This window comes from Equus asinus, chromosome 13 (assembly GCF_041296235.1).
Source record: "Equus asinus isolate D_3611 breed Donkey chromosome 13, EquAss-T2T_v2, whole genome shotgun sequence".
In the NCBI taxonomy this organism is placed as follows: domain Eukaryota; kingdom Metazoa; phylum Chordata; class Mammalia; order Perissodactyla; family Equidae; genus Equus; species Equus asinus.
In genome coordinates, this window is record NC_091802.1 from 60,575,192 (window position 1) to 60,600,606 (window position 25,415).

At 54.9% G+C, this 25,415-nt stretch overlaps 1 long non-coding RNA gene across 3 annotated transcripts; it reads left to right on the forward strand.

The window, feature by feature from the left end:
• The first annotated feature begins 121 nt into the window (after nucleotides 1-121).
• LOC139040092 (uncharacterized) lies at nucleotides 122-23,494 on the forward strand. Of its 3 annotated transcripts, XR_011493981.1 has the most exons (5): nucleotides 122-307; nucleotides 4,529-4,564; nucleotides 4,771-13,636; nucleotides 13,745-14,011; nucleotides 15,179-20,528. It is a non-coding gene; the product is annotated as an uncharacterized lncRNA (long non-coding RNA). The 3 variants fall into 3 exon arrangements; XR_011493980.1 differs by having other exon boundaries at nucleotides 4,529-13,636; XR_011493979.1 differs by lacking the exons at nucleotides 122-307; nucleotides 4,529-4,564 and having other exon boundaries at nucleotides 10,682-10,799; nucleotides 11,448-13,636; nucleotides 15,179-23,494.
• Nucleotides 23,495-25,415: the final 1,921 nt, after the last annotated feature.

Genomic DNA, 25,415 nt, shown 5'->3' on the forward strand with positions numbered 1-25,415 from the left:
GCAGTGGGGGCCCAGGACTCCAGCCGGTCCAGCGTCAGCAAGCCACTCCCATCCGGCCCCTTAAGTCAAATCGATAAACAAGCATAGAACAAATTCCATTTCGATGAAAGCATCACCAAACAGCAGATTCCCAAGCTCCAGGATAGGCGTCTGAGAGCAGAGGGCCCCGGCTGGGAGGCTCCCGCACCTGTTAGGATCCGCTCTGAGGGGAAGGGAAAGAGACACCTGCCTTCCGCCAGCACCGCCCTTCTGAAAGTCCCACGGGGCTGCAGGGTGGGAACAGCCGTCCTGGGCTGGGATGCTGCAGGTAAGGCCAGGAAGGACTGAGGACTTGGGCCAGGAGCTTGGGAACGGTTTGTGTGGTGTCGAGGTTCTCTGGCTGCGTGTGGATCTAGGATGGACGAGGACTAACGGGGAGAAAGCCTGGGTCAGGAAGGCTGGGGGGGGCAGTGACCTAGTGACATATAAGGGACCAGGCTGAGAAGGTGACCTTCCACTAGAGAACAGATATCAAGATTCAGGATGGGCAGGACTCAGTGAAACCAGAGGTTAGGGTGGGCAGAGGGAGGTCCCCCAACTCCGGGGAGAGCCAGCACCCCTCTCTTCCATGCCTTTGCCCCCACCCCCATGGTGCTGGGGGTGCCCTCAGACCCCGGGGGCCACACCAGGATCGTTGCATCTGCAGAACACCCCTGAGTCCATGGACATTCTCCTAAGCTTTCCTGAGGCCAGGACACCATTGCCTGCAGTGACCGAATCAGGGGCCCAGCCCAGGTGCACTGAGGCCTCCAGTTGTAGGGGGTGAGAGAAGAGGGGACCAAAGCACGGACCGCCTCAGATCAGAGCCGAATGGCCCAGGCCAAAGTGTTGCTGCAAAACTTAGAAAGCAAACAACAGGTCTGATGTGACCTCGACCAGAAGCTGTAAGGCCAGTGTTACAGTGTCTGTGTCCCCCGAGGGAATGAGGGAAAGGAAGCATTGAACCAGTGTGTCCTATGCCAACCTTGCCAGAGCACCCAGGCGGCTCCACAGGACGGAGAGCAGTCAGCGTGAAGAGTGCGAGGTGCTCCTGGAGGGGAGGCACCCCTTTCCTAGTGACATCCTTGAGGAGGACCCCCCTGCCCCATGCCCCCGGCCCACTCCAGGCCCCGGAGCCGTGTGGTGAGGCTTGGGCCCCTCGCCCTCAGAAGGTGCCCGCCCCAGCCTGCCGAGCCCAAGCCCTGGAAGCCGGTCAGCTGTCTGGCTCAGGGCTGTGGGCAGGGTCCCAGGTGGGGGGAGGGACACATCAGGCGTCCTGCTGGCATGACAACTTTAATTAATCTGCAATGTGCTGTGTTTTGGACAAAGGCAGGCTTCTCAGTCAGACAGACCCGCTTCACATCCTGCTGTGTGGCCTAGGGCAAGCTACTGAATCTCTCTGTGTTTCTTGTCTTCATCTTTAATGTTATTTCCACAGCAGGGCCCCTGTCCCCCCAGGGAGCTAATGCTGTAAATGTACCAAGTCCAGGCACCGGCTGAAGCCAGCTCCTTCCTCTTCCTCCTGCCCTCCCTTCCTATCCCGCGTTCCTGTGGCCTCGGGACAAAGCAGTCTGGCAGTCCCCATAGGGTGCCCAGGGCTGGCAGTATGGGCTAGCACAAGCCCACCCAGCCCAAGGAGGTATCACCCCTGCTCAGGGTGGACAGAGGATAGCCAAGCTGGACACAGGTGATCTCTGCACCTGCCAGGTAGGCAGAAAGGCCCAGTGCCACTGTGGCTGTCAGCCGGGAGTCTATGCCATCAGGATGAGTGAAGCTTGCTCCCCTCACCGCCCCCAATCTCCCCCGTCCCCAGCTCCTCCAGCTTCATTTTGGTCACATTTCACCAGCATGGAGATGCTGGGGTGGCTGCCTCTTGGTCACTGCAGGGAAGAGGCCAGGAAGCCCTCTCACCCTTCCTGACCCCTATCTGTCTTTTCAAGTTTGCTCTGATGTCTGGTTCTGCAAGGAAAATTTCCAGGTGGAGACAATGAGGTCAGCTCTGCCACAAACAGGACCATAAAAGGGCCAAGGAAGCCATCTTTGTGCCTTGCAAAACCTCATCATCCATCCATCCATCATTCATTCAACATACACTTCCTGCATGAAGAGCTCCCCCTCCCCCAAATCCCAGTGCTGACCCTGTAGCCCATCCACGTCTTCTGGGTGGTGGTTGGACTGCCTGGGCAGAACCATCCGAGGTATTTGCTGATCACACCTCCCAGGCCACTCTCCAGGGTGGGGCCTGGGCGTCTGGGTTTTGGCCAGGGACCCTGAGAACCCCCACACGGCTGCTCCTTTGGGGAAGGCACTGAAGGCGCTGAAGGCCCAGCCTAGGAGCCGGCAGAGCAGCAGACTGTGGAGAACCTCTGTTGGGGACCCGGCCATCAGGCGCTGTGCCCTCCTTGCTCCCGGGATGCAGAGACCAGAGCAGTGGCCTGCTTTGCCTGAGCGCTAATTCTCCACTCAACTCCAAAGGGACAAGGCCTGCCAGGCCCAGAGCTCTAGAATGACAGGATGGGGGCTGTGCCTCTTCATAGGCCAGGGGAGTCCCGGGGGCAATGTCACCAAGAGCCAGGCACCCTCCGCCTCGGGTGGACCAGTGAGACCGTGGTCACTTGTCTCCAAAAGGAGAGCTCTAAAGGAAGGCAGGGGCCCCTGACCACCCCCCGGCCCTCCCTAGCCCCCACGGCCATCCCCTCCCTCCTCTCCTTTAGGGCTCCCAAGGACCCCTTTCCACCACAGCACAGAGGTCTCTGGACATTCAGCCAGGGCTTCCCCCCCCCTTGCCTCTTGTGAGGGGCTTTCCTGGTGTAGGATACCCTGGCTGGAAGCACCTCAGAGGACCCCATTGGGCCCAGGTCACCCAGCGAGAGATCCGTGGTCGGGGGTGTAGGGGTGGCTTGAACCCTTACAAACTGCCTTCACCCCTGCGGTGGCTGCACCCAGGCCCTGGGGCTGCAGAGCTGCTAAATTGCATGAGAGACCCCAGCCCCCGGAAATTCTTGTTCATGCTAATGGCTTTTCAGGGGTCCTTGTGCACCCGGGCCTCGTCCTCCCAGCTGGCATGATTAGCAGTGAATGCAACACCTGGAAAATTATTAATTTCCATCGGTCAAGTTTACTTCTGGGAAAGTTTGCCAATTAACTCTGCAGGATGAGGCACCCAGAATAAAAGGGTGAGGGAGCCAGAGGCCCGGGACAGTCCTGGTGGGGGGTGGGGGACAACAGGTGTAGACGTCATGATCCTCAGGAGCCTGGAGGGCAGTGGACAGAGGAATTAGGAGGCTGCTCCCAGCCCCCACCCAGCAAGGCAGCCAGCAAGTGGCAGGAGGGGGCAAGACCGCCTCAGTCCTGTCCTCCCCGGTCATGGCTGTATCTTGCTAAAACGTGTGTGTGTGTGTGTGTGTGTGTGTGTGCATTGTGGGGGGTGACAGGCCAGGCTAGGAACCCTGGCTCTGATAGTGTCCAAGTGTGGACAATGAAGCTGACAGTCTAACACTGGGTCTGAATGGCAGGAGCTGGTGGCCCGGGATCCTGTGACCACCACCGTGGAGTGTTTCAGGTTTCAGATGTCCTGCCTGACAGGCCCCAGTCCTGGTCCTTTACAGATTCTTTCCCTCACTTGTGCAAAGCCAAGTGCCTCCCCTTCAGTGCTGGGTTCTGAGCTCTCCATAGGTCTCTCACCTCTTCTATGGCCCCACCTCTCCTGTAGCTGGGGTTGGACTGTTGCTGTTGTGACCCTCGCTTCTCTTCACGCACCTTGGCCTGTGTGCGGGCTGGGGAGGGGGCAGAGGGGTGCAGAAGGAAACCCAGGAGACACATCCGCAGAGGCTGTCTGGCCCTCAGGCCTTGGCACTGCATATGGTGCCCTGCTTAGGCAGAGAGCGCCAGGAGGGGACAGCTGGACCCTCCAGAGGCTGCAGAAACGGGCTTCCGATCCACATGCAAGGCCAGTGCAGAGCTCCTGACACTGGGGGGGTCCCCACAGGTACCAGGCAGGCTGCTTTGGACTTGAGGAACCTGCCGGGCTGCCTGTGGGATGGGGTGGGGGGAGCCACTGTGCCCAAGGTCCCAGAGTGCTGGGGGACAATCCTGCCCAGCAGGCTTCCCCAGGCCCACTGCGCAGGAGCCAGGGACAGAAGGGCAAGGCCTCAGAGTGACTTCACTGCTGTTTAAAAGGCAGCCCGGAATATTCCACCCCTGCCAGCCTAAGCCCTCTGCCACTCCTTCAGCTCCCTCTACGTTTCCTGCTACTCCGGGTCCCATTTCTTCTGGGTCATTCCCTGTCCCTCCAAATGGAGGGGCTGCGGCCCGACCCCCTCCAGCGACGCCCAAGCTGGCCCCCATCAAACCCCAGAAGTACTTAGAAACGTAAATTAAAATAAATTACATTTTTAAATCGCAAATAGGGACCATTTTATCGTTTTTATTGCATAACAACCATTAATGAAGTATAGTCCCTACTGCCTTGACGGCCTGGAGACTAAAGTTCATTCCGTCCTCCTCGCAGGCCGTGTGTCACAGCCGTGCACCTGGTGAGACGAAGGTAAATCAACTCACGGCAGGACCGGGGCTTCTGGGGAAGGTCCTGGAGGCTACGTGGTGGATGGGTCAGGGGGTCCGGGGGAGAGAAGCCTCGGTGGGTGGGGCTGGGACCTGCCCCTCTCCCCTTCTTGACCAAGGAGGGCCCAGCAGAGAGGGCTGTGTAAGGGCCCCTGGCAGCCCCTCCACATACACTCCCCCCACCCCCAGTGACAGAGAAGCTGAATGGGACTGACCCGGCGAGGCCGATACCAGGAGGCCCAGGCCAGCCTGCACACCGCAAGACCAGCCAGCCAGTCTGGCTTTCCCTGGCCCTTCCTCAGCAAGGCCACTTTTCTAGGCTTGCTGCAGCACTGGGGGAGGGGGCCAGGACGGCCAAAGTCCCCTCCTCTTTCCGCACTATGCACTGGGAGTCTGCAGGGGGCAAGCCGGAAGCCAGGTCACGTCTGGAACCAGAGCTCCCCAATTTCCTCCCTGGCGGGACAGGTGAGCAGCAACTGCTGCCTAGGTGAACCCACTATTCAGCCCTATGGATGGAGGGGGGAGTATCTGTGAGTGCAGAGGCCAGCCCGGGCCTGGCCGCAGGGGAGGGACCACAGACACCACCTGTGCCAGACTCCGTCCCCAGGCCCCCTCATCCCATCCTCCAGGGCCCAGGCCCATTAATCTTTAACTACCTCGAGGCTAGCGCTGACCCCAAAAGCAAACAGGGCTAGGTTTCCTGGAGAAGGGACACCCCAGCGAGGGGTAGCACCGAATGGGCTGGGGGTGGGGGCGGGGCCGGAAGGCTCCAGTCGTCCCCCAACCATGCTGGAGGAGACCACTAACTTCTCCCCGGTTCAGAAAGCTGTGACCTCTCCCAGAAGTGAGGGGGGCAGGAGCAGGACCCCAAGGCATTTGGGAGCCAGGTCTGAAGGGCCAGGAGGGGGCTGGGGCTGGAACAGTGGAGGAGGTCCCAGGAGCAGCCCGAGGGCAGAGGGGTCCCTGGAGAAAGGAGAGGAGGGGGCGCTTCCTCCAGAAAGGAGCTGGGCTATTGTTACACTTTCCGAGGCCAGGGAATTTCTCCAGGAGGTTGTGACAACCAAAAAATAATAATAATAACGCCCCTCCCCCAGCAGCAGGAATTCTGGAAAAAACAGCTGCTGCTGCTATCGGGCGGAGGAAAAAACAAGGTCAGGCGCTGCGAAGATTTAATTCAAGGCGCGCACCCGCAGCCCGCCGGATGCGCAGCGCGGGATTCGGGGTTCGTGGCCCGGCGAGAGCCAAGTGGAGCGCCCGGCGGTCCCTCCAGCCTCGGCCCCACGTCGCGGCCGGGGTCTCGGGCCGAAGCCCTGCCCGGCGTGGCGGTCGCAGTGGCTCTGGCTTCCGCGTGCCAGCCGGCCCGGAAACCGACCGGGGAGGGGTGGCCCGTGCTCGCTCGGGGCTGCCTCTGCCCCGGATGCTCGGGGAGGGGAATGTTAAATCCATCTTCAACAAACCACCCAATAAATGGGGGCGGGGGGCAGAAAGGAAGAGGAGGACGCCGCTATCGGGAGAATGGAGCCCGACCTTAATCATAAGTGACAAGGGAATGGGCCGCGGGCGCTGGCGGGCCAGGCTCGGGCAGGGTCATCAAGACCCCATCCCCATCTCGGTCCTCCACTTGCCCAGCGGGCTGCGCCTTTCTCCGCTGGGGGAGGGAGCGTCAACCCGCCGGGCGGAGAGGGCGGGCTCTGGGGTCGGTCCGCTTAGAGGCGGGGGTTTGGCTGGGCCTGGAAAGTTCTGGGCGCTGACGCCCACTCCCCAGGGCCTCACTCGCCGTCTGGGCCCCCGAGGGGCTGCAGGTGGAGAACGCAGTGGGTCCGGGACGCGGTGGGTCTTGCTGGCACCCTGGGCGAGCCCTCGTCGTCGGCGCGGGCACGGAGCAGGCCCTGCGGGAGCGCAGTCATTTCGCAGCGAGTAGCGCAGACGAGCCTGCTCCATTCCTGGTGTCCCGCCGAGGCCCGCGGCTCGGCCTGCGCAAGGCCCTGCCTGGGGAACGCGCGGGGGCTTTTAGAGGGGCGCCCTTCGGCATCCCACGCGCGCTTCCAGGGGCGGCTGTACCTGCGCCGCGGGGCGAGCAGACGCTTCGGCCCCCATGGGTGTTCCGAGGGCCCCGAGACTCCGGAGCCTGTGCCGGGGGTTTCGACGTTTCGAAGGAGCCCGAGAAGCGGGCCCCACGCCTTCGGGGGGAAACGGCACCGCGTGCGCGCCGCCGGCGAGGCCTGCGCGGCGTGGGAAGGGCGAGCGGCGGGGCCCAGCGGGAGAGGCCGCGGGAGAGGCGAGGCCCGCTGCCCCCGGCGCCCAGCCCCCGCCCGAGCGGCGCTTCCCGCCCGGCCCCTCCCGGGTGTGAGTTCCTGTCTCTGGCGGAAATCAACAAACAAATAGTTCTCTGCATTCCCCAAACTGGGGAACCGGGGGTGAGGAGGACCGCGGGTGGAGAGGAGGGGACAGGGTCGAACCCGCTGGGTTTCTTTACTTTAAAAATTATATATTTTATGTCACAATCGCTTTTCGTTAAGACCACAAACATCCAATTTGGCTTGGCGTAATAAAATCAGCCGGAGCTCCCTTAAACGGAGCCATTCCGGTGAATTAAGTTGTGAAATCTAATCTATTATATCCATAAAGGAGAATGCTTTCATTGTAAATTCAGGTTATAAAGAAACTATACCTGGGCCGCCAGCCTCCCTTTCGGATTTGCTACTCGAAAGCTTATCAAATTACTTCAAAATGTGGGGCTACCCTCTGCATATCTCATGGCAACAAAAATTAAATGTGGCAACATTTCTCTTAATAGTAGGAAAAGGTCAGAAACAACCGCCACAACAAGGGGGTATAATTAAAAAAAGACTTCCCCTCTCAACCTCTTCTTTGCGTTGGGGAGCACAGTTACTATTTTCCCAATTAATTCGAGTTTTTAAAACAATCTAAACGGCCCAAGACTTCCTTCACGTTCTCTCCCGCTCCATGGCTGGTGGCGTCAGGGGCGCAGCTCGTGGGCCCCGAAGACCGCGTGGCTCAGCCGAACCTGCCGCCGAGGCCCCGCCCGCAGCCTGCACACCTGGGCTGGAGAAGGGGCCTTCGGACGGCCGGCGCGCTCCTCGGGCACTGGTGCCCAGTCCTCAGGCCGAGGGCGCCGCTCTGTCGTCTCAGCAGTGGCCGGGCCAGACAAAGGAGTCGCCACCGAGGGGTTAATCTGTCGTGCATCCTTCCCGAGGGGTTAATCTGTCGCGCATCCTTCTCCGCAGCTTGGAGTAGGAAAATGCAGCCCCCTAAAAACATTTATTTGGTCCGCAAATGGGGTAGGGTATTGGCTGCCCTTCCTTGGACAGGGTTCTTGGGCCCCAGTCACTCGCTAACCAGACCACCCCCTCCCGCTGCGACACCTTCATCCATTTCTGAGAATTAACTGACTCCAGGTTTGGGCCGGGGGCGCTGTGTTCTGGCCAGAAGTTGGGGGCCTTAAGGACTCTCCGCCGTTGCTCCCGAAGAGGGGTGTTCGGTGGACGGCCAGGAGGAGATCGATAAGTTCCGAAATCCCCAGGTAAGCGGAGGACACGGCTTTGTCAGGCCCCTGAAGATTTATGAGGCTCCGGCGGAGTGTTGGCCAGGCCTGGCCGAGGCTGCCAGCGCACCCCGTCTAATCTCTGATTTCCATCTAATTATTTTTTTCCTGCCACTTTCAACTGAGTGTCCGGAGAGACGAACAAAGAGAGGAGAATGGGGGATGGGGCCGCCAGGCAGCCGCGAGGGGTCGGCTGGGGGTCCTCCCGCAGGACCGTGGGGGCCCCACAACGCCCCAGCCCCCTGCCCTGCGCGGGCCCCCAGGAGGGCGAGGGATGAAGAATGACTAGACTGGGACCACGGGGCGCTCGCTCTCCGGCTTGGCTCTCCCGCAGCCGCTGGGCCAGGGTGGAGGCGGCGACCCCGAATGAGCCTCAGAACCCAGCGCTGTCGGCACCGCACCCAGCCCACCATCCGACAGGGGTTCTTGGGAGGAATCCCTGTGAACGCCCTTGGGTGCCGGGAGAAAGAAAAAACCTTTCCTTTAAATTGCAATGAAGGAGGTCGTGGAGGAAGGTCGACAGGCCGGGTGAGCCCAACCAGAGGCGGCCGAGAAGGCAGAGGGAGGCCCGATTTTTCTTCCCGCACGGAAAAAGGTCCGCCCAAGCGGGTAAGAAAGGAGCGGAGCTTGCATTTTTCACGTCTTAAAAAAAAAAAAATTCCAAAGTGGAAAATGATTTTACTGGTCACCACCCATAAGTCAACTAAAAACAGGGATAATTAGAGTGTAGGGAATTCGGGGGACCATAAATCCTCGGCGCCTTTTTCACTGGAGTCGCGAGCCTTTCTGGCTTGTTGAGTTTTATTTCGAGAAGTGAGGTCCGGGGCTTTGGTGGATGCGGGTCTGCGCCGGGAGCGCCACGCCGGGGCGAGACGCGCAGCGAGGGCGCCCAGAACCCCTCGCCTCGCCACCGGAGGGTGGAAACCGACAGTGCGCGCTCTGCCCCAGGGAAGGGCCTTTGCCGCCCCCGGGGCTCCTCTCTGCCCAGCCCAGAAACCGAGACTTGGGACGAGCGGGGTTCTCCGGGGCTGGGAATTGGTACAGAACCCAAGCGGGCGGGGGACTCCTTTTCTTTCCAGCCCAAATTCCAATGAGAATACTCGGGTGTGCGCGGGGACTGGGAAGTGAGGCGTTTTTTACTGCCTGACCCATTCAGCCTCCCACCCCATTCGGCCCTTTGTTCTAACTTATGGGGGTGGGGGGGAGGACACAAAATCGCACCCTTCCCTTTAACCATCAAATCCCTCATTTTCAGTCTCCCGAACGGCAAGGAGTACGTTTCACTCCATGGGGGATTTTTCCCCACCGGGTGGAGACCAAATTTCCAATTTCTCACGTATTTAGGACTCTTCCTTTTCTGACACAGTATTCAAACAAAACCACGCCAAATCCAAACGTGATCTAAAGTCCCATTAATCAGGTACGAAAGTGGAGAAAAAGTGAAGGTTCCTTCTCTCTTACAGTATCCCCAAATAAAAGCGCGCCCTTTCCGGAACTCTCTCTGGCCCACGCCTTTGTTATCAAGACCCACTCCCGTCCTAAGAACAGGCGGGGGGAACTACAGGTTCACACTCAGAAGAGTTCTCCCCCCAAAACGACTCTTCTCTGAGGATTTCTTTTGTTTGAAGTGGGCATGGGGGAGGGGAAAGAGCCCGCCCCGGCCTGCCTACCGGACCTCTCCTAACCCCCCCAAGATAACAAAACCCACGGGCCTCCCCTAACCGGCAAGTCCGGAGCTCCTGGGGCTAGGACGGGCTCACTACAGGACAAGGGGAGCTGCACGCCCAGCATGGGGCCAAGGTCGGGTTTCCCCATCCCCAGCTTCCTCCGACCTCCCCTCGAAACTGAGCGTCCCCGCTCGACAAAGAATCCGGGTTTTGCAGGGGGTAGGGCTGGAAAGACAGCAGGGAACGAAGCCCCGTTGCCCCGGCTCCGGGCGGAGGCAAGGCGCATGGTCTCTGAAGCGAATTAAACGGAACCTAGAGAAAAACGACCAGCTTTGCCAAAGGGGCACTCGCTCCGAACACCGAGGTGGAGCGAAGGACGGTCCTCCAGCCGAGGCTGCAGGCTATCCCCGGCCGGCGTCCACCCGCGCTTGACCCACCCTCCCTGAGCCCCGCAGAAAGACACGTTTGCAGCGAAAGGCTCTTACACACCAACCGGGTTTTTATTCGTCCCTTACCCGGCGTGCGCTCTGGGCGCGCGGGAAACAAGGAAAACGCACATACCTGGCGGCGCTCCGAGGGCGGCCTCGCGGGCCCACCGCTGGCGAGGGGGCCCCCAGAAGCCACTCCCCGCCCGGCTGGTCGCCCCACAGCCCGTCCCTCCCTCCCCGGCGACGCACCCCGCGGAGCCAACTCTCCAGGAAGCGCGAGGAGCTTCCTGTCTGGGCGCTGCGTCCATCTTCCAGCGCCAGGGCCCGCACCTCCTCCCCGTGCGCGGGCGCGCAGAGTCCCCGCGGCCGGTAGACCCAGAAGGGGACTCTGAAGCCGCGGAGCCGAGCGTCCCGCTGCTGGGCTGCGGCTCCAGCTGCAGGTCCGGGCCCGGGGCGTCTTTCTCCGCCTGGGCTCCCGCCTTCCCACGTTTCCAACCAAACTGCGGAGACGGACGCTGAGCCCTCGGGGAAGACCAGGCGGCGGCGGCGGCGGGAGCGGTAGGGGCAGGAGCCCCGGGGCGGGAGGGGTGCCGGGCCGAGGGGCGGGCGGAGGGGCGGGCAGGCGCCCCGCTCCCCGCGCTCCACGGCCGCCGTCCTCGAGGGGCGCCCGGGCTCCGCCCACGCGGAGGCGCCCCGCCCCCGCCGCCCCGCCCCCGGCCCGCGCCGGAGTTCTCCCGCTGCACACTCCCGCGCTCCCCCAACCTCGCGCCCCGCTGTCCTCCCCGCCGTCCCTCACCCGTCCCCTCCCTACTCCCGCCCTCTCCCCTCGTCTCCTCTCCCCCCGCCCCCCTCCGCTGTCCCTCGCCCGCCTCGCTCCTCCCCGCTCCTCCCCGCTCCTCCTCCCCCCTGCACCCTGCCCAATCGCCGCGCGCCGCCGCCGTTCCCTTTGTCTGGGCCGCGAGCGCGGGCCAATGGGATTGCGCGGAGAGGCGGGCGGCGCGCGTCTGGGCCAATGGGCGGGCCGGGCGGGCCTCGTGGTTAGGCGCCGCGGCCCCGGTGTCCGTGCGCGGCCGGGCGGCGTCGGGCAGGCCCGCACCGGCGGGCAGGACTGAGGCTCGGTAGGCGGGAGACTCACCGTCCCCAGTCCCCCGCGTTTTCTCCCCGCTCTGACTCTGTCCTCCGTTGTCCGGAAACGCGCCCCGGAAGGCGGGGTTGGGGAAGACCCCCGCGTGGCGGCTGCGCAGCAGGACGGCAGCAGGACCCCGGAGGCCCAGGAGGAGTTGGTTAAGAACAGCTCTGATCCGCGCCCCGCGCCCCGCGCCCCGCGCCCCGGGGCCGCCCCGCGCCTTGCGCATTTCCCCGAGGACTTGCAGAGAAGCGAAGCACTCCCGAGAGGGAAGGAGGGTGCCCTGAGAGCGAGGATGGGACAGCGCCCCGGAGTCCCGGAGGGAGGTGCTGCTTAGAAGCGTCTCTGCCCGCAACGAGGTCCCCTGGGGTGGGCCAGGGGGGATGGCCGTGGGAGAGGGGCCCAGGAGCCTGTCCGGGTCTTACGCGCTGCCTGGCGTTGTCTCAGGGTCACCCCGAATGAGGAGCAGACTCCTGTTCCCCGGAGCTGGGTCATACTGAGGGAGAAATGTCAGGACCCCAAGAGCCAGGGCCCTGGGGCTCTCAGATCTGGAGTCTCCACGGCCAGGGCTGCATGCCTGCTGCTCTTTGAGCCCTCCTGGGAGGTGGGCCTCTGCCCAGCTCATCTGGAAGACAGGTCAAGGGAAGGGCCTGCCGCTGCCCTCAGCCCTGTGGTACGGCAGGAGGGGAGGAGAAGGATTCTGTTGCTTCCCCACTGGGGGTGGGTGATGAGACCTGTTTGGGATGCTCATTTGCTAGTTCCAGGTCTTCTTTTCCCTAAGGAAACACAAAGCAGGTTGGCTTGCTTCTAGATGACGACTTCTGTGGACTCTAGTCCTACACTTTTCTTCAAAGTAGCAGACACAATCTTAATTCCATGAGGAGGAGGAGCCACAACAGGGGCATGGGCTTTGGTGGTCCCCAGTGTCAGGAAGGGTGGCTTCCAATTTTCCTTGGTTTCCAAACCTCGCCTCAAAATGAAATCACAAATAAACCAAAATAAAACTCAAGCAAAGCATCTGTGGATGGTTCGGTTTGAAAGCAGTGGACAGAGAGATCAGGAAGGGCCCACCTGTAGGATCCAGTTCGTCCATCTAGGGTTGAGTTGAACCCAGGAGGTAAGTAAGGTGCTGCATGGCAGAGAGACCTGCCAGGTTTGGCCTAAGGAGGGTCAGGCCCCCACATCACTGGAGCTGCTGTCACCAAAGTCACCGTCCAACACCTCATTACTAAAGCCACTAGACAATGACCTCTGAGGCTCCACCTCGGGGTTCCTCACTCCTGGGATCAGGGGAGTCCTGAGCGAGCCATGCAGCAGCCAGGGACAAGCAGCCCCTCCCAGCAGCCTGCCCTGGTCCGGGCCAGGTTGCAGTCCACAGACCCCATCAACGTGGCCTTGGAAATGCTGCTCCTGGGGATTAAGCATTCAAGGCTTGAGAACTCCTGCCCTCAGTGCCTGGAAATGACAGAAAAAAATTAAAATTCGTTAGAACCAGGAGAACAAGAAGGGCACCCTTAAACCGGAAATCCTGAGGAATCCTGGGGAGATGTGGAGGCCGTTGCTCTGGCTGGAGGGAAGAAACCACAGCCAAAGGCACTGAGGCAGAAACCGCGGGCAGGTGACGGGGGCTCAGAGGCAGCAGCTGAGGGCGCCTGGGGCAACTTTCAGGGTGATGCACAGGGTGTCTGTGGAGCTCGGCCCCACCCCTCACTATCCTAAGCAGCAGGCAGTGGACAAAGAAGTTCCCATTGGTGAACAACACCTGGAAGGAGCAGAGAGTCTCATGTCCCTGGACTTGCTGGGCCCTCCACACGGTCGCTTGAGGCAACTGACCGCTTGCTGATGGACAAACGGGGAACTTCACATACAAAGAGGAGCACAGATGCCGGCCCCACGGGAAGCACCAAACACCGCAAATGAACCGACTCATGAGCTGGCTGAGGCTGCAGTGGGCCGTCTGGGTCAGGCTCTCCTTCCTCCGTGCATGGGCTACACTCCATTTCCCCAATTCCCTAACAAGGAGGTGTGGCCATGTGACCAGCCCCTCTGCAGTGGAGTTGAGCAGACATGACAGGTGCCACTCCTGTGCCTGGCAACACCTCCCTCCACACTCCTCCCCCTTCCCGTGGGCCCGAATGGCTATGACACCAGTGAGTCAGGAAGCTTCACTACCAGGATTTCAAATCCCCGTCAGCCGGGGGCCCTGAACCACTGCAGGAGTCGAGGCCACTGTTGACTTGGAAGCCTTGCCACGGGTTCTTAAGAGAGAGTAAGCTTGTCTTTTGTTTGGGCTGTTGGACAAGGGTCTGTACGTTGGAGCAGTTTAACTTCCTGCGCCAGGTGAAATAGCTAATCCCAGCTCTTTGGTCCCCTCTAGTGGGATTTCGTTTCCACCTCCATGCTGTGGCCCCTGGTGGGGTAGGATGCCTCACCCCAACTTGGGACTTGGCAGTGTGCCTTGCCTTGGCCAATGGCAGCTTGTTGGCAGATGTGGAGTGAGCAGAGGCTGAGTGACGATCAGCCTTGTCCACAGGAAGCCTGTGCCCCTGGAAGAGTGGTTCATGGGAAGCCACTGGTCCAAGGAGGATGAGGGAACCCTGGAGCAGACCTGAACCCGCCCTGCTCGGCCCTGAGAGCCCTGAGTGTGAGCATCAGTGACTGTTGTTTTAGCCCCGGGACTTGAGTGTGGTTTGTTATACAGCATTGCTGTGGCAACAGCTGACTAATACACCCACCCAAACTAATACAGAAATGGGTACCCGGGGAGCTGGGGTGACAAATCGCTGAAATATGTGGTGTTGCCTTAGTGGTTGGCTTGTGGATGGCAGGGAAACGGATGTGGTGAGCTGGAAATAATAACACACTCCGCTTGTTAGACCATGGCAAGACATTGGGGAAACTGGGGAGGTGACGGGAAAGAGCAGGGTGTGCGTGCATGTTGGCCGATCCTGGCTGCTCGACCGTGGCCTTGCCGGAGGGTGAGGGCTGTCACACAGTAGACAGAGGCCAGGCATCCGGGACTCAGGTTGGAAGAGCCGAGTATTTATACCCCAAACAGTGGGAGAAAAGGTTGCCTCCATGAAGTTAGCTCAGTCAAAAGGAGGGCCGTACGGTGGCTGCAGCGAAGATCAGATTAAGGATTGGATTGTGGGGAGGGGGCCAGACAGCGGGTGACCTGCCTGACAATGAGGACACGCGTCCGGACCCAGTGAGAGGCTGGGAGATTTGGGCTTTGGGCCAGGGTGTCTTCCTTGAGTCGGACGGGATCTTTTTCCATGTGAGAAGAAGGCTGGGTGCTCGTGGATATCTGGGGCCAGAGGGCAGACTGCAGATGTCCAGCTGTCCCCCAAAAGCTGTTTCCCCTCGCCCCTGGACCCTTGGCTGCACCGCATTTACCAGGTTCCCTTGCAATAGGTGTGGCCACGTAACTTGTTCTGTCCAACATAGTGTGGCAGAAGCAACACTGGCCAATTTTAGGCTGGTGCGTAGACCTCCCGTGAGCCCTTTTCTGTGGTTCCTTTCCCGTGGCCGGAGAGGAGACAGTCAGAGCAACATGGAAGCCGCATGTTGCAGGTGCAACTACAGCCCGGGGCTGGTTGGAGCACTTGCTTGCCCTGCGTAGGTACCAGACAAATAATCCAATTTGTGTGAACGGCTCTGTTTGGGTCTCCTTGTTACATCAGTGTGGCCCACACTAACACACGAGGAAGCCAGAGTTTTCAAAACACATGGAATGTTTAACAACTTTTTTTTTTCCTGAGGAAGATTTGCCCTGAGCTAACATCCGTGCCAATCTTCCTCTATTTCTTAGTATGTAGGCTGCCAGCACAGCATGGCTGCTAACAGAGCGGTGTATGTCCACGCCCAGAACTGAACCCAGGCCACTGAAGTGGAGCATGCTAAAAACAGCATCTTTTCAGAGAAAAAATAAAAGAGATTTTCATCCTTTAAAAACAGCATCTGGAGAGTTGAACTCTGAGTGACTTTTGTTTTCTTCTTTATAATCTTATGTTTCATATAAGTTTTTATAAGAATACAGTATATTATTTATATCTTCAGGAAAAAAACCAAAATCATGTTTGTTGTGACAAAATAAAAATAAGTTTAAAAATGTACTTTCCAAAAGTCAACTAGATATCTTGGGACTTAAAAAATTTGGACGTTGAAATGAAAAATACTCAATTGGTGGGCCAAGGATTGGAACAGACCCAGCAGGGCCGTGAACTAGCGAGCTGGAAGCTCAAACTCAAGAATTCTCTACAACACTCAGTAGGAAGGAAAAGCTTAAGAAACATGGAAAATAAGCCCACAGTTTTCTCATCCAGTTATTGAGGAGGAATTCCAAAGGATAGAGCCTTTGGGGAACAATACACCACCCTGAGGAAGATGCATGAAGATATTTTAGGACATGAAGGAGGGGCTGGCCCGGTGGCGCAGCAGTTAAGTGCTCATGTTCCGATTCTCAGCGGCCCAGAGTTCACCCATTCGGATCCCGGGTGTGGACATGGCACTGCTTGGCAAAAGCCATGCTGTGGTAGGCGTCCCACGTATAAAGTAGAGGAAGATGGGCATGGATGTTAGCTCAGAGCCAGTCTTCCTCAGCAAAAAGAGGAGGATTGGTCGCAGACGTTAGCTCAGCACTAATCTTCCTCAAAAAAAAAAAAAAGAAAAGGACACGAAGGAGAAGATCAAAAGGGAACGCCGAAGGGAAGAAACATTACCGCCAAAAAGAGAAAGCAGAGGATGAGCTGACATCAGACCTCGGCAGCCTTGGATTCCAGACGATTGAGGGGCACCTTCAGTTTGGACGGAAGATTATTGGGGCCTGTAATTCTCTGCCAGGCCTAACAGCCATTCGGTTGGGAGGAAAAACAAACACTTTTTTGGGTCATGCCAAGTGTTTAGAGAGTTTATTTCCAACAAATACTATCTGAAATAATTGCTAGATTATATACTCTAGCAAAACAAAACAATCCAAGGGGAAGGCATGGGCTACAGGAGCCAGTGAATCTATTTTTATCGGGGGACGCGTCCTGGAAAATACTCTCAACTCTCTGGAAGGGAACTCCGGATGATCTCATCCCAGGCAGGAGAGGCGAGAGGAGGAGGGAGATGAAGCCAAGAAGTGCCATGTCTCATTCGTGGGGACAGTCTGGGTACTTATTAGTTTCAGGCGGGTTGGGAAAGGTGAGTTCACACGTGCGTGTCAACTTTAAGTAACCACCAGGTGAACAGAAATTCGAGTAAACCTTCCAAACCTTTAGAAGAAAAATTGGAACAAAGACAGTTTGCCTTACTTAACAAAAGCAGGAAGTGGATTGGGAGGATCCCCCCATAGGAACAGCTGGAAACGTGCGAATGAGAACCCACAATAGGTCACAGAAATAGGGTTAAGTGTATTGGTAACCCGCAATAAATGCCAGCAAGGCAAAGTCATGCATTAAAAGACAGAGACACTTGAGTTAGATAAAAATTCAACATCCGGACAGTGCTGTCAGTGAGGCTGACCCCAACTGGTGGCTGGTCAGGGCCAGGGGTCCCTGTCACGGGCTGATGGAAAGACCCCAGTTGGGAAGGTCACGGACAGAGTGAGGGAGTCCACGAGCCTGGAAGGGACAACGTTGTTAAACCTTTCTTTTCACTGATCTCTTACCACAATGTCTCATTTCCTTCAGATATGAATCTGTGACTTAACTGAAATGACAGTTATTTTCAAATCATGCTGCAGTTGTTACAGATATCTTGAAATCCTCTTTCTGTCCATCAGTACTTAAAAGTTTGGGGAGTTACTTATGTGTTAGTGAAGAAGCACAAATATCACATATCACACATCACAATTTTTGCGATATATTAATGTATATATGTGTGTACAAAATACATCTAAAAATCCTATCAAGACTGTGATGATTGCATTTCAATATAATTGGTCTCCTGTATAATCGTATCTGTTCCGTGTATTTAAAAACCTTATTCTGAGAACGAATCCACAGACTTCACCAGGTGCCAAGAGGGGCCCAGGCCAATCATGGTGACTCCACTGCTGAGGCCAGAGCCTGGTGGGTGGGTGTGGGGGCAGGTCTGCACCAGGCATGCAAGGCGATGCCTGCTGCAGGACTATGGGGCAAGCTGCTTATTCTTGCGAACGCTCCAGGAGGAGAAGCTCGGACCTTCCCCTGGATTCCATTGGATTGGATCTGGGTGGGAAAGCTGCAACTACCATCCACCTTGCCCAGCCTGAGGGCAGAAGGGACCCCTCCCACCTCCCTGAGTCTCGTGAAAGAGCTGGGGTCTGGGAGACACTGTCGGACCTCTGAGGCGCTAACTCTGGTGCTTGCCCAGCTCTGTCCCGTGAACGTTAAACTTCATTATTGTTGAGGCCAGTTTAAGGCAGAATTTCTGACACCCGCACGCCCACCCAGAAGAAAACACCGCAGAAGCACAGGAAATAAAGGCAGGGGAAAAAGAGGCACCAGACAAAAGTTCCGTGTCTTCATCTGGGTGTTGGTTGCATGGTGCGCTCATTATGTGAGAATTCAAGGCCTGCACATTTAAGTTAGGAACATTTTTATCTTTAGTACAAAGTTCTAAGACGCCGGATCAGTGGTGCCAGGTGCACAACATTGTGAATGTTCTTAGTGTCATTCAATTGTACACTTAAAAATGGTTAAATGGTAAATTTTGTTATGTATATTTTACTACGATAAAAACAAAACAAAATTCATAGGATGACAAAAAACATGCTATAACAGACAAATGATAGCAAAAAAGAGCATGTATAATCATATTAATAAAAGACAAAAAGAATTCAAGGCAAAAAGCATTTAAAGGACCCCTCCCAAAAAAAACCCCTATATTTCCTTACAGCCACCACAGTGATGTGCCAGTTGGATCAGATGTTTCTGTAACTGATCAGTGGCAAATAGCAGGAAGCTTAGCAGAGAGTGGGCTATACAAACACGGGGTTGGTTTGTTTCATGCAGAAGAAGGGCAGAAGTTGAAAGTCCAAGATTGATACAACTACCCGAGGAAATCACCAGAGGTACAGATTCTGTCTTTTGGTGGCTTCTGGCTTTTGTCCTCATGGCTGCAAGAAGGCTGCTGCACCTCCACCTCTATCGTGTCTCCAAAAATGAAGGGAGAAGGGCCACAAGACTTCCTTATTTTTAGAAGAAGTCCTGCATCTCCTTGGCCAGAACTAGGTCCCATGGACACCTCCGTCTCCAAGGGAGACCAGGAATCTAGGCATTTCCTTTTGATAGTGGAGAGGAACGCAAAAGAGAAGCGTTTGGAGTAGGTCATGAACCTCTTTCCACAGAGTCTTCCACACCAATTGTGAACTGCTATGGACCAACCAACCTATCTTTAGAATGCAGGGAGCAGAAAATTCTAGAGCACGTGTACTAACCAATCCACAGTTAGTAGATCTTAACACATCAGTCGCAGAAATTGAGAGACCAAGTGGACAAAAACTTAAGGATTTAGTAGGTTTGAAAAACACAGCTAACAGACTTGATCCAACAGATGTTTATAATAGAACTTTGTGAGAAATGAATAGAGACTCTACTATTTTCACACATACGGACCGGTCACAAAAAATTGACCATTGATTGGGCCACAAAAGAAATCTTGTAGATTAACAAAGCAGAAATCATACAGTTCACATTCCTTGGCTACAATGAAATCATTTAGAAATTACGAGGAAGAAGATAACATAAACGTCAGTCACGTGGCCCTTTGCGGCCACCCTTCTAAATAACTCTTGGCTAAAGGAGGAAATCAAAACAGAAATTGCAAACTATTTATAAATGAAGAAACAATGAGAACACTCTATCTCAAAACCCACGGGATATCCCAAAGGAAAAATGGAAAGTGTATACCCTTAAGTACATTTTTTGGAAAACAGGAAAGATTGAAAAGGAACAAATTGAGCTCTCAGTTGGAGAAGTTTATAAAAACAACAAAGAAACCCCAACATTTTAGTCATTTTTTTGCATCTGTGTTCATAAAAGAAGTTAAAACATAGGTTTCTCTTGGTTTTTCCACTTTGCATTTGTGGAAGAGTCGAGAAGAGTCCTAGCGTTTTCTATACTTTGGCGGAGTTGACATAAATGGTAATTATCTGTTCCCTGAAGACTTGGTAGAACTTGCCTAAGACCATCTGGGCCTGGTGACACTTTTATGGATAAATTCTTGACCACCTTGCCAACTTCCAGAGGTTATTTCTACTTCTTGAGTCAATTTCAGCATTTTTTTCCTAGAAAATAATCTAATCTAGATTTCTTTTTATTTTGTGGGTGCAGAGATGTACCTAGCATTCTCGTAATTAAAACAAACTCTGCAATTGTACTTTTGGTCCCGTTTCTTATTCCGTGTGTGTGAATCTTCTCTCTTGATTCTTGTTGCTGCTCACTTGCGAGGTGACCTCCCTCCGTCAGTTGTCTGCTCTGCTGTATCCTGTCATGTCTTTCTTTCTCCACTGGCTCTTCTTCTTGGCATGTAAACCTTCTCAGGTTTCCCCCATCCTAATGGCGGACGTCATCCTCATCATCAATTACAACCAACCGGCCAAAAATCCCCCCTTCGGCACTGACCGCCCTTCAGCTCGCGCTGTTCCCTCCCCCCCTCAGTCTACGCCAGTGCTTCTGTTTTGTTTTGGCTTTGCCCGAATCCATTGCAGACTAATACTTTCGAAAAATGTAGTGAAATGAATTACTAGAAAAGTGAACTAGAAGTCCCAAAGACATCCAAAGTGTAGACCCCAAGTTGGTGTTACTGGATTCAACAGACATAAGTTGCTCCGTCCAGCTGCTGTAAAAGTTGCTAAAGGCTCACTCTCGATTTCTGGACTTACCTTGATGTGGATGAGTGACAAGCAGCGCACTGTGGCGTGCCGCCACACATGGAGAGTGCCACCCTGTGCGCTGCTCCCACTTTGGGGCCACCTACACGCCCTCTGGTCCCCCACCATCTGGCGTCTGCTGCCACCCCGCCTTGCTCCAGCAAAAGTCTCCAAAGACCTCCTGCCACTTTTCAGCCCGTGTCTCACTGGGCGACTCCGGAGACCCTTTCTGCTCCTTTCTTCGCTAATATTGCCCTCTCGTGGCCCCTCCCACCTCTCCTTTTCTTTCTGATCTCTTTTATAGATTTCTCTTTCTCCCCCCATCCTTTGAAATGTGGTGTCCTGGACCCATTTCTCTTCTCTCTCTGCGTACTTTCTCTGGATAATTGCATTGTGAGTTGGATTTTCAGTACAGCCAAATTTGTACTCCAAACACTTTCACTGCCTCCCTGTCCTTTGGTCACCTCTGCTTGGATGTCCACAGCACCTCATGGTCAGCATAACTGCAACAGGCAGGATTCTTGGGGCTAACGTGGAAGGACAGAAGTTGATTCACGGATTGGAGGGGAGAGCTGCACATCCAGGCGTCCAACGGGACAGAGGTGGGGGTGGTCCTGAAATGGAGGTGGCAGGAACCCTTGGGCATTCTGCTTGGGTTTCGCCACAGATGCATCTGCTGTGTTCCAGTTACTAATGCTACGTAACAAACAGACCCAAAACCCAGTGGCTAAAACCACATGTGCACACATTCTGTGGGTCAGGGATCTGGACCAGGCACAGAAGGGATGCCTTGTCTTTGCTCCATGATGTCTGAGTAAAGACATTGTGGTTGGAAAGACAGCTGGGGGTGACTTGAATGGCCTGGGGCCTGGAATCACCTGGAAACACCTTCACTCGCACATCTGATGGTTGATACTCGCTGTTCACTGGGACCTCAGCTGGGCTGTCCTTGCATCTACCCATCCTCTCTCCTGTGGCTTGGGCTTCCTCACAACATGGTGGCCTTCGGGGTCTCAGACTTCTTACACGGTAGCTCAGGGCTCCAAAGGCTAGTATCCCCTGAGAACCAGGTAGAAGCAGCAGGGCTTTCTGAACGAGCCAAGCTGGTCACCCAAATCAGCCCTGATTTGAGGGGGTGGGGGAAACGTAGAACCGCCCCTTAAAGGAAGGAGGATTGAAGAATTGTGAACCTTTTTTTTCCAACTACCACATGAAGAAAATGTCCAAATTTCTGTCACTCTGCTCAAGGGTTAAAATTCTAGGGAGCCAGAATCTGACTGCTCAAATTCCTGTCCATGCGCAGAAGAATCCCCAGGAGAGTTTGTTTTAAAGTCAGATTCCTGGCCAGGAAATTGGGCTTCTTTTTTTTTTTTGAGGAAGATAAGCCCTGAGCTAACATCCGGTGCCAATCCTCCTCTTTTTGCTGAGGAAGACTGACCCTGAGCTAACATCCGTGTCCATCTTCCTCTACTTTATATGTGGGACGCCTACCACAGCGTGGCTTGCCAAGCGGTGCCATGTCCACTCCCGGGATCCGAACTGGCAAACCCCGGGCCACCAAAGAGGAAGGTGCACACTTAACCGCTGCGCCACCGGGTGGGCCCCATGGCCACTTAATTTGGGAAGGGGCCCGAGAAGCTCCCATAATGGGCTCCCTTAGTGATTCTGAGGCAAGTTCCTGGGGCATCTCGCTTTGAGAGACAGCAGAGTAATTCTCTCCTGGTTTTTCCAACCCGCAGGTGTTCAGGATGGCCACCCCCACCCTCAGCCAGTGCTGGGCAGATGAGTGATTGAGGGGTGGACTCTGGGGCCTGGCTGGACAGGGGCTGATGAGCTGAGTGTGAACAGGGGTCCATGCGAGTAAAGGGCAGCCCCAGGGGTCCGTGAGAGGTGGGAGATGTGAGAGAGGGGAGCTAGGGCAGGAGGGGCTGGTCCCTGGCTACTGGCCTTGCTTCCTGACTGTCTTTGAGCATTAATGTCCACTAAGTCCCCTCCTGGCCTGTGAGCTGCATGTGGACAGGGTCCCCTCTTTGGTTTCTGTACCCCAGCACTGGCCCGGTGCCTGCTTACAGGACATCCTCAAATGTGAGTGGACTGGAAGGTGGGCTTGTGGCCTGGCGGAGGCTGAGGGCTTGAGGAGACCTTTCTCTTCTCTGCTGACCCTGGAAAGCTCGTGGTTCTCACCCTAAGCGGCCATCAGAATCCACTCGGGAACCTGCGGACACGTGGTCCTGACCATCAGCCAATCCGATTTAGAGGGTCTGGAGGAGACCCAGGAAGTGGCATTTTTTTCTAAGCACTTACAATTTTTCTTAAGTGTATGCAAATATCTGAAATAAACAGAGCAATATATATTTGGCAATTATATACAATCACATATATATGCACAAATAAGCTTTTTATTTTGGAATAATTATGGATTCTCATGCAGTTGTCAGAAAGAACACAGGAGAGCCCAGTTTCCTCCCATGGTGACATCCTGCAAAATTACACTACATCACAACCGGGATATTGGCATCAATACAGTCAAGATACAGAACATTCCGTCACCACAAGGATCTCTCATGTTGCCTTTTTATAGCCACGCCCACTCTGCCCACCCCTACCTCAGCCCCTGACAACCAACATCCTCTTCTCCATTTCTATAATTTTGTCATTTCACAACTGTTATATAAATGCAGTATGTGGCCTTTGGGACTGGCTTTTTTCACTCGGCATAATTCCCTGGAGACTCATCCAGGGTGTTGCTGTGTCAGGAGCTGTTCCTCTTTCCTGCTGAGTAGTATTCCACACGGAGAGTGGATGGACCACAGCTTGTTTAACCATCCACTCATTGAAGGTATCGGGGTTGTTTCTCGTTTTTGGCCATTACGAGCAAAGCTGCTATGTACGTCCATGTTCAGGATTTTGTGTGAACGTAAGCATTCATTTCTCTGAGATAAATGCCCAGGAATGCAATCGCAAGGTTTAAGGTGGTTGCATGTTTAGTTTTTAAAGAAACTGCCAAACCGTTTTCCAGCGAGGCTGCTGCACTTTACGTTCCCACCAACAATGCATGTGTGATGCAGCTTCTCTGCAGCCTCACCAGCATTTGCTTTCGTGACTGTTTTTATTTTTGCCATTCAGACAGGTGTGTTCTGATCTCTCACTGTGGCTTTGTTTTGTGTGTCCCTGACGGGGGACAACGTTGAGCATCTTCTCTTGGACGCATTCACTGTCCGCATAGACTCTTCAGTGAGGTGGCTTTTATGTCTTTTGCTCATTTTCTAATTCACTTGTTCACTTTTTTCACTGCTAAGCTTTAAGAATTCTTTGTGGGGCAGGCCCCGTGGCCGAGTGGTTAAGTTCGCACCTTCTGCTTCGGCGGCGCAGAGTTCTCCGGTTCGGATCCCAGATGCAGACCGACACACCACTCATCAAGACATGCCCAGGCGGCGTCCCACATAGAAGAGCTAGAAATGACCTACAACTAGGATATACAACTATGTACTGAGCTTTGGGGAGAAAAAAAAAAAGAGGAAGATTGGCAACAGATTTTAGCTCAGGGCCGATCTTCCTTACCACGAACTCCGCATGTTTTCCACACTAGTCCTGGGCTGGGTTTGCGGCTGCGGGTCTCTTCTGCCGGCTCCAGCTTGTCTCTTCATCCTCTGGATAGGGTGTTTTGTTGGTTTCTTTTTTTTTTTTTTTGCACTTTTTACTTTTGCATAATTTCCAACTGACAGGAAAGTTGTTAGAATAGCACAAAGAGCTCCTGTATACTGCTCACCCAGATTCCCCGAGTATTACCATTTTATCACATTTTCTTATTCTATTTTTTTTTAAGTTTTTGAATCATTTGAGAGAAAGTTGCAGGCTATGCCCATTGTCCCTCAACACTTGAGTGTGTATTTCCTAAAACAAGGACAAGCTCCTACGTAACAGGGCATAACGGTCAGAATCAGGATGCTGATATGGACATGACACTGCCCTCCGCCTGTGGACCCCGGCAGAATTCCGCGGATTGGCCCTATAACATCTTAGACAAGCGCAGACTCCAACCCCGGAGGCCACGCTGGGTTGCTGTCATCTTTCCTGAGTCTCCTTTCATGTGGAAGTCAGGTTTTTCTCTGTGGCTCCGTCCCTTAGGCTTGAGAAAGCTTGGGTTCCACACTTGGGTCTGACAGTCAAGGTCAGCGCCTTGGAATCCAGGGAGGAAGCAGGGCGAGCAAACTGTGTCTAGCAGATGGGTAAACTGAGGCCAGAAATTGTGGGGCTCGCTCAGGATCGCACAACCAGCCAACAGTAGGGTTTCGGGGCTCACTGGCCCCTTCCCTAAGACCACGTAGACTCTGAGGTGGGACTCTGGATGTCGCTGCTAACTGATAAGGCAACCCAGAAGGTCAGGGGGCAAGAGGGTCGCTTTGGAAAAATCTAATGTAAAACGTGATAAATAAATTGTTATTTTTCCAATTAGCCTTTCTTTATATTTCGTGACTGTGATATTTCTGAAGCATATAGGCCAGTGACTGGAGAACATCCCTGAGTCTGGGCTTGTCCCACATTTCCTGCGGACTGGATGGAGCGTCTGCACTTTTGGCAGGCACAGCTCAGTGGCAATGCTGCGTTCTCCTCCGTGCATCGTATCAGGAGGCACACGACGTCTGTGTGTCCCAACACTGGTGACATTAACGTTTATCACCTGGTTAAGATCATGTCTGCCGGGTTTCTCCACTGGAAAGTTAATTAATTAGTATTTTGAATTTACTAATTAATAAGTAATCATTAGCAAATACCTTGTGAGGAGCTACATTGAGTCTGTCAAGCACCCTGTTTCCCGTCCGCCTGTCACAGCAGTTGGAGCATTTGTTGTTGTTTCTTCCCTGAATCAATTATTAATACGCTCGTTGCCAAACTGAAGTTTTCTGATTCTATTTTTCCTTCTCCATTTCGGAGTCAGCGTTCTCCCCCATTCATGTATTCTTTCATTTATATCATGAATTATTTATATCATAAATAAAGAGAGCAATGGATTGCTCCCAGTTGGGCCAGTGGGAGCCCCTTCAAGCTATCCTGGCCTTGTGACCTCTCCATCACTCTTTGAACTCTTCCTTACTTTCTGGCACCACCAGATGCTCCGTGAGCTCCGGGCTCATCTGGAGTGCTCCCCGTCCCAGCCCTGGAATCAGCCATTGCTCCAAAAAGCGCTTGTTCTGTTCACTGGAGAATG